Consider the following 8,016-nt stretch of genomic DNA (forward strand, 5'->3'; position numbering starts at 1 on the left):
CTGCTTGAATAGGCATTAATCAACCAATGCAGCTTCTTGAGCCAAGAATTAACATGTTGAAATTGTTATAAAGAACAAAGACAGAAGGGGAAACGGGGAGGGAAACTGGAATCAGGAGGCCTTCAAAAGGCAATTGTGGCCTTTACTGGGTCTGGAGATTCACATTCAAATGGTGGAAGAAATGCGACTTAATTTTCTTCATAGAAATGAAAATACTATACATTGATTGAAGATCATTTTAATTTTTCAGAAAAGGATCAGGAAGATTAAATCATCTGTAATACCACATCTAAAATCACTGTAGTATTGTGATGTATATCTTTCCAGATTTTTATGTTTGTGTCTGTATGTGCTAGTTCACTTTTTAAATTTACTGAATTCAAAAGTAAAAGTCACATTTTTGGGGTGTCATTCTACGAGTTTTGACAAGCAGACACCACCAGCACAATCAAGATGCAGAACAGTTCCAGCACCCCACTGCCACCAAATCATTTTGCTGCCCTTGTCATCAAACTGTCTTCTTATTCCCATCCCCAGCCTGGTGACTACTGATGTATTTTCTCTTCCTATGATTTTACCAGTTTTGGGTTGTCATGTAAGAAGAATCATACAGGATGTATCCTTTTGAGCCTGGATTCTTTCACTTAGCCTGAGATATTTGAGGTTATCCGTGTCATTACATGTATGAATAATTCATTTCTTTTTACTGCTGAGTGGTATTTCATTACCTAGATATATCATGGTTTATTTCTATTTGCCAGTCAAAGGACATCTGGGTCATCTCCGGTTTTTGTGGGGTTTTTTGGTACTGGGGATCGAACTCAGGACCTTGTGCTTGCAAGGCGGGCGCAGTGCCTCTGAGCTAAATCCCCGGCCCATCTCCTGTTTTTAACAATTATGAATGATGCCCTAAAACAATCAAAGAAAAGTTTTATGTGGAAATAAGTTTTTATTTACTTTGGATAAATACCTAGGAATGGGGTTATACTGGACCTTATGTTAAGTACATGTTTAACTTTATGAGAAAGTGTCCAACTGCTTTCCAAATGCTTACCATTCCAGATAAATGGTAAAGTAGCTGTACCATTTTATATTTCCACCATCAAGTATGGGGTTCCACTGTGCATATCTCGCCCAGCATTTTGGTGATCAGATTTTTAAGCCACTCCAGTAGGTTTGTAGTTGTATATTATAGTAGTTTTATTTGCATTTCCTGAATAACTAATGTTGTTGAGCATTTTTAGATGTGTTCAATTATCTTCATAGATAAAAATTGTGTTTCTTATTTCCAATCTGTATGCATTTATTTCTGTTTGCCACCTTTTTGTATTTGCTAGGACTTTAGCATGATGTCGAGTAGACTGATGAGAGCAGACATTCTTACCTTATTCCTGCTTTTGGGGAGAAAGCATTGATTCTTTCATCATTTAAAGTGATGCTACCTGTAAGGTTTTTGTACATGTCCTTTATTTCTTGGTTTGTGAGAGTGTCATGAATGGATATAGAATTTTTCAAGTGCTTTTGTATGAATATTGAGATGGTAATATGATTTTCCTTCTTTAGTTTGTTAATATGGTGAATTACTTTGATTTTCCAGTGCTAAACCAGCCTTGCATTCCTAGGACAAATCCCACTTAGCTGTGATATATTATTCTTTCTATATGTTGCTGTATTTGATTTGTTTCTGCGTATGTGTATTTTAAAAAACAGAATGATACTATACCATACTGATTTGTAAATTTTTAAAAATTAGTATTTTCTTTAATCTAAAAGAAATACATGTTTATAAGAAAAGCCCTTTATGGTTCCTTCAGTAGACTATTTCCCCCTATGTTTTCTTCTGGTAGGGGAGTAAATATCTAGTATGCAATAATTGTTCATTAAATTAAAAAAGTGGGATGAGAAATTCCCAGCCCACCTAAACCAACTTTTCTAAGAAGCTGATACATTCTGAAAAGAATCATTTGCATCTTTGAAAAAATGTGAAGAGAAAACTGTTGTAAGTTTTGTAGGTCTTTATAAATGCTAAGAGCAGAGAGATGAGAGTAAATCCAGGCACTCACCAGGTATCTGGAGAATCCAGACTCTCTGTCTTATGATGATAACTTTAAATAACCTTAAACAAACATCAAAGAGCTCTGGAATGTGTAAAGAAAGTTCCTCTTCCATTAAAAAATACTTGGGTAGATAGATACATACATAGGTATATAGAGAGATCAACAGTCTTTTGATAATTTTATTTTGAAACATTTAAAAGAAATTTTGAGTTGTTTCTTCCCTGGATAAGAAAATCACTTAATAAAAAAGAAAAAGAAAGAAAGAAAGAAAGAAAGAAAGAAAGAAAGAAAGAAAGAAAGAAAGAAAGAAAGAAAGAAAGAAAGAAAGAAAGAAAAGACGGAAAGAAATGTGAGTTTCCTACTCCAGAAACATGCATTTAAGGTTCACAGTTTCTATGTACTCATTTCAGACTTAGTTTTAGAATTCAAAGAATCTGACATCACCTCACCCTGGTTTTATTTTAGAAAATGTAGTCTAGTTACCCTTTATATCCTGGTAAAGGAAAGTGGCTGGCTTTATTTTATATGTGAGACAGAGCTTAAGATAATAGTAAATCTTGCCTGAGGCCTCAAGGATACTAAGCATGAATTTTTGAAAGTTTTTTGTTTGTTTTATTTTTTAGGGATGACCCTCATTCCAGATCTTGAGTTAAGATGATTGTGGGTCTCTCAAAACATTTTTATGAGAGGTTGAACTTCAAAGATTGCATCATTCCCCCTGTTTTATACTCTCCTTGCATAGACCACAGCTGAGAGTTTTAGAGAAAAGGCACTTTTGGCAAGTGCAAAGTGGTATTGTCATGTTGCTACTGGAGCTGACTGTGAGAGCCAAGAAAATAGGACAGAATAAAATGGAAGTAAAATAAGTCATGGTGAAACCTTCTCCCCCAGAGGGAGGAAAGTAAACATTGAAATACTGCTTTTTCCTGGCTGCTTATTAAAGGGGAAATTTGCCTGCTGTGCTGGAAGAGTCTTTTATTCATCATTCTGTTGATGTGAAGTATTCAATTTGAGGTTTGTTTTTGAATGCATAACCCATTCTGTGTCTTAAGGTGAACTTAGCTGACAGTGGGTATTGAACAGATTCAGCATTTTTCTGATTAGAAAAGATGTCGATTCAATGATTTAAACTAGACCCAATTTCCTGAAATAGTTTGATTTAAATGTTTGCTCCAAAGTCATTCATATTTCTGAAACACCTAAGGTCACTATTTATATGTGTTTTATTTTATTTTAGCAATGGATCAACTTATTTAAAAATAAATTCCTGCTTGGATATGTTGTAGAACTTAATATAGTTTTGTCATTTGCAAAAATGTTTAGGTCTGTGGTGTTGTAAATTAATCAACTATATAAAAACTTCAAGTTTATAGGTATAGAATTATAGTCCCATACTGTGCAATTAAATACTCTACATTCTATTTTCATATGTCCAAGGTCATTGGTCTAAATTACAAATATACAATTTCTGTTATGATTGCTACTGATTGGTATAATTTGACTAATTATTGCCTAAACAATAGAAGTTGGCCAAGACTCAAACTGCAACACATTTTTTTTATATGAGAAGAACAAGGAGAATGAATGGCTCTTTTTCTTTTGTCTTTCATTGAGGGGCTGCAATTAATCATAAATATTGCACTGGGATGGGTTGCATAGAAAGCTCTCTTTCTTTTTCAGGATCATCTTTCTTGGATGGGATAGAAGGCAACCCTCCAGAGAAAAATAAATGACCGTGTTTAGAGAAACATTACTATGACTGACTAATTGGAAGGATGGTGGAAAAATCCCACAGGAAATAGTCCAGAGCCTATGACTTTTATAGTCAATACTCTTCTTAGGCAGAGCAAACATTCCTTTTAATGGCATAAAAATCCATTTAAATTGAAAGGACCACCTGCCTAACCTAATCTGACCACAGATTCAAGAATAACCTTTGACAGATAAGGAAATAATACAATGTTTCATGAAATATAGGATGAACTGGTGCCTAGACAATAAAAATGTGATTCCACAGAGGATTTTTTTAAAAAGTCATTTGCACCTTTAGTCAGTTTAATGTATTACATAATTTACTAAAACTTTCTTAGCCTTTATAGCCTTTCCCATTAATTTCTCTGTTTTTGACCATAAGCTTTGAATGAATTGTTAATAAGAAAACTTAGTCATTGTTACTTTCCAAGGGCAGGCAATCTTTGGGAGTGCAGGTAACACAGAACCCCACAATTGAGAATAGAAAGGTGAGGAAGAAAATAGTATGTATGACTTACTTTGCCCTAAGATGTTAGGAATTGCCCAGGATCAATATGGGGGCCAAGGAACCCACTAGTTCCCAAAGGTAAAGATGGATGATGAGAGTCCCACTGCTGAGGAGGTGCTGTTGGAACATTCCGAGCTTTCTGGTCAGACTTGACAAGTTTCTTCCAGGCATCTCAAGGCAATAAGGTCTTCTTATTCAGAGTGACACAAGTGAGAATTCAGTCTGTCTTATGTCTGCTTCTCACAAATTCTAAGTGGAGAGCTATTCCACTTGTAAGAGGCTTTAGGACCTGGAATGTGTTCACAAAAGCCATAATTCCATGCTTTTGAATCTTATAATCTCAATATTAGAGATATTCCTGTTGAAAGGTACAACAGATTGGATAGGGAACGTCTTTTATGCTAGTATCACATTCCAAAATTAATTGCATTCTGAAGTAGTGAATGAAATAAATTGCCTTTAATGCAGCACAATGTGGTACAAATAAAAATATGAGTTCCTTATTCATTTCTCATTTCAATATTTTATGCTGCTTTCCTTAAAGATGGTTGGCTCATTTCCTTGATAACTAATGACAGGTAAGCAGAGATAAACTGACCATTGTAGAGCTGGACTTGAGAAAACAAAAGAGGTATTTTCTAGAAGGTAGCAAACTATACTGTTGAAACATGTCAGATCTGGAACCCAACTGAATGAATTAAATTCTGATTTTTGTCATTACCAGCTATGAATCCTTAAATAAGATGCTTAACTTTTGTGGGCCTCAGTTTCTTTATATGTAAAACAGAATATATAATTATATCTACATCAAACAATTGCCATGAAGATAGATTCTTTTTTTTATTGAAGATAGATTCTTGAAGATCATTCAAGTCAAGCATTTGATACATTTTAGCTGCATTATAATTAATTTCATTTACTTTTATATTCCTTCTTTGGGTTTTTCAGACATCAGAATTACTCAGAATTAAATCTTAATCAGAATTAGTCTACCAAAATTCTAAATGCCCAAAGAATTAATGATTTACCTTTTTGTGCACTTATGTGTGGGTGTGCATGCACATGTGTATATGTGTGTGTGTGTGCACATGCGTGTGTGAAAACCCAGGGGTTCTCTATCACTTAGGTACATCTCCAGCTCCTTTTTTATCTTGAGACAAAGTCTCCCTAAGTTCCCCAAGCTATCCTCAAACTTGTGATCCTACTCAGTGTCTCAGCCTTGTGTCTCAGCCATCAAACTTGTGTCTCAGCCTCCCATGTAGCTGTAATTACAGATATGGGTTGCCAAGCCCAGCTCTTAACAGTATTTGCCCTTTAGTTACAAAAGATATACATTTCCAGCAAAGTTCCCTCTGTCTCTGTCTGTCTGTGTGTGTGTGTGTGTGTGTGTGTGTGTGTGTGTGTTTGTTCCCCTCAGCATTAATGGGATATCCTTAGTCCATAATTACTCCCAAAGTTGCTTAAGTGGGCCCAAATCCTCTAAGAAATTAGGTAATTAAATGCAAAATCTGCAGGCCAAGTTGCATTCCAGTGATTTCTGAAAGTCATGATTATAGAAGTCTCTGATCCTCTGGGAATGTACTTTTCTCATTTGTCTTGGTAGAGAGGGCTTTATAGTTCCACCAGCCTCTTTCAGTCTCACAGAACTGTTTTTCACTTTAGAAGATACAAGAAAATGTGAAGGCAGAAGGTGCCTTAGCACCTACATAGCCTGGGGCCCAGCTGGCCTTTGATGGCTCATCAGTGGTTCATTCCTAAAATTCATATTTTGGGTTGTGTGTGCATTACAGAATAGTAATTGGAATTTTTTAATTCAGAAAAAAACCCAGTTGTTTGAATTTTTCTAAGTCATAGAATTTGCAGATGTTTTTAAGGATGAATGTAGAATATTTTAAAAACTGAATTTTTGGCCTGAAAATATGACCTTTGCATTTTAATTTTGGAGTTTACTTTATTATACAGGTAAATAAGCTGTAGCAATATTATACTCCTTGGCTGCAGCTGAAAACATTTTATCTTCCTTGACTGCTACGGAATTATCAGCTGAAGAAGCTGAAGTCAATTTATGAACTCTCCAAGATCTTGCTGAGGAAATAGCTAGCACATACATAGAAAAAGCATATTTATCCTTATGAAACTTGCAAAATAATCTCAGTATACTTTCGTGACTTTACTATGCTATATAAGCTATGTAAGATGATGAATGAATTGAGTTTACTTAATATGATGCTTTTGAGAATGTAGTATAATTGAAAGATTTGGGGATAAAACTAGTATCAGTTGAGCTGAAAAGTTCCTTTATATATAAGAGCTTTTAAATTATACTACAAAATGCTAGAGAAAATATTGCACACTATCTCAATGTGAAGTTAATGTCTCCTTCAACATTGCTATGAGTAGTACATCTCAACTGAGTTTATAATTGAGTGAATTATTTTGGATGATTGAGATTTTTCCATATAGTAATATATCTTTTCATTGTTTCTTTCTTTAAGCAAATTCTGCTACTAGATTAGTGTATTTGAATAAGCAAATTAGTGCCTCCAAGGAAGGTATTAGTAAATTGCAGAGCAAAGAGGAATATTTCAAGGGAAGTAAACACATACATAATTTTATGAGAACATAACCAGTTCTCTTTATGATTTTCCTCATTGAGTTAGAACCACATGATTCTTCTGCCAGGGGTCTTCTCTTTTATAACTTGTGACTTTATTTGTGTGTCTCATAGTTTGTCTCCATGGATACTAACCAACCAATATGCCATATTGTAGGTATTTTTTTACCCTAGAGCAATTCTTAACCTGTGTTTTTAATATCTAGGGCATGTTAATGCAAATCAAGGAGTATCTTTAGTTCTTTAAATACAGATTGAAAATAGTTTTGTGCTTCGAGATGCTACTGAAAATTAGAATGAATGATTACAATAACTCAATTTGAAGTAGTATATATTTGAAGCATTCTTAGCTACTGATGCAATTTACCTGATTGAGGAAATTGGTTGCTAAGCAAACAACTGAATTCCCTTAATGATATAACCAAAGTTATAGCTGTTTCCATCTTTGGATTCCTATTCCCTTCCCCTAAACCCGTAACATTTAGAGTTTCTGTATAGGTGCTATGAACTAATGAAAAAAAAAAGCTCTGCTTCTTATATTTTACCATTGAAATATTTAGAGTCTATAAGATTATTATCACTTAAAATTTTGGCTTTCTCCAGCCAAATAAAATCCAACATATGTGATTTTAAAAACTCTTCATCTTCCATGTAAGGAAACAATATTGTAGCCCATATAATTTGAAGGAATTGTTTTCCCAAATTGTTTGCAACAGAGTTTTTCCTAGAACACAGGCTTCTCTTGACCAGTGTTGTATTTTTTTGCATCTGCATTTGACTATTTCATTGACATAGTTCCATTTATCTTAGAATGAAGTGAATGATAAGCCAAGGGAATGGTAAATTGAAAATTGACAATTTGAGTTAAGGTCTATGATACTATTTTTCAGAGTATGATCTGAGGATTACTTACAGTAACCACTTGGATGCCTATTTAAACTGTCAATTTCTGGATCCTTCCCCAGACCAAATAATCTGCAGAAGTGAAAACCAGGAATATGTAATTTAAACAAGCTCTCTAGATAATTTTTATGCCTGCTAAGGTCTACATTCCATAGGCCAGTGATATACTACATGTTCTATTG

This window comes from Heterocephalus glaber, unplaced genomic scaffold (assembly GCF_053883595.1).
Source record: "Heterocephalus glaber isolate CG9 unplaced genomic scaffold, H.glaber_assembly_v1.0 deba00001662, whole genome shotgun sequence".
NCBI lineage: Eukaryota > Metazoa > Chordata > Mammalia > Rodentia > Bathyergidae > Heterocephalus > Heterocephalus glaber.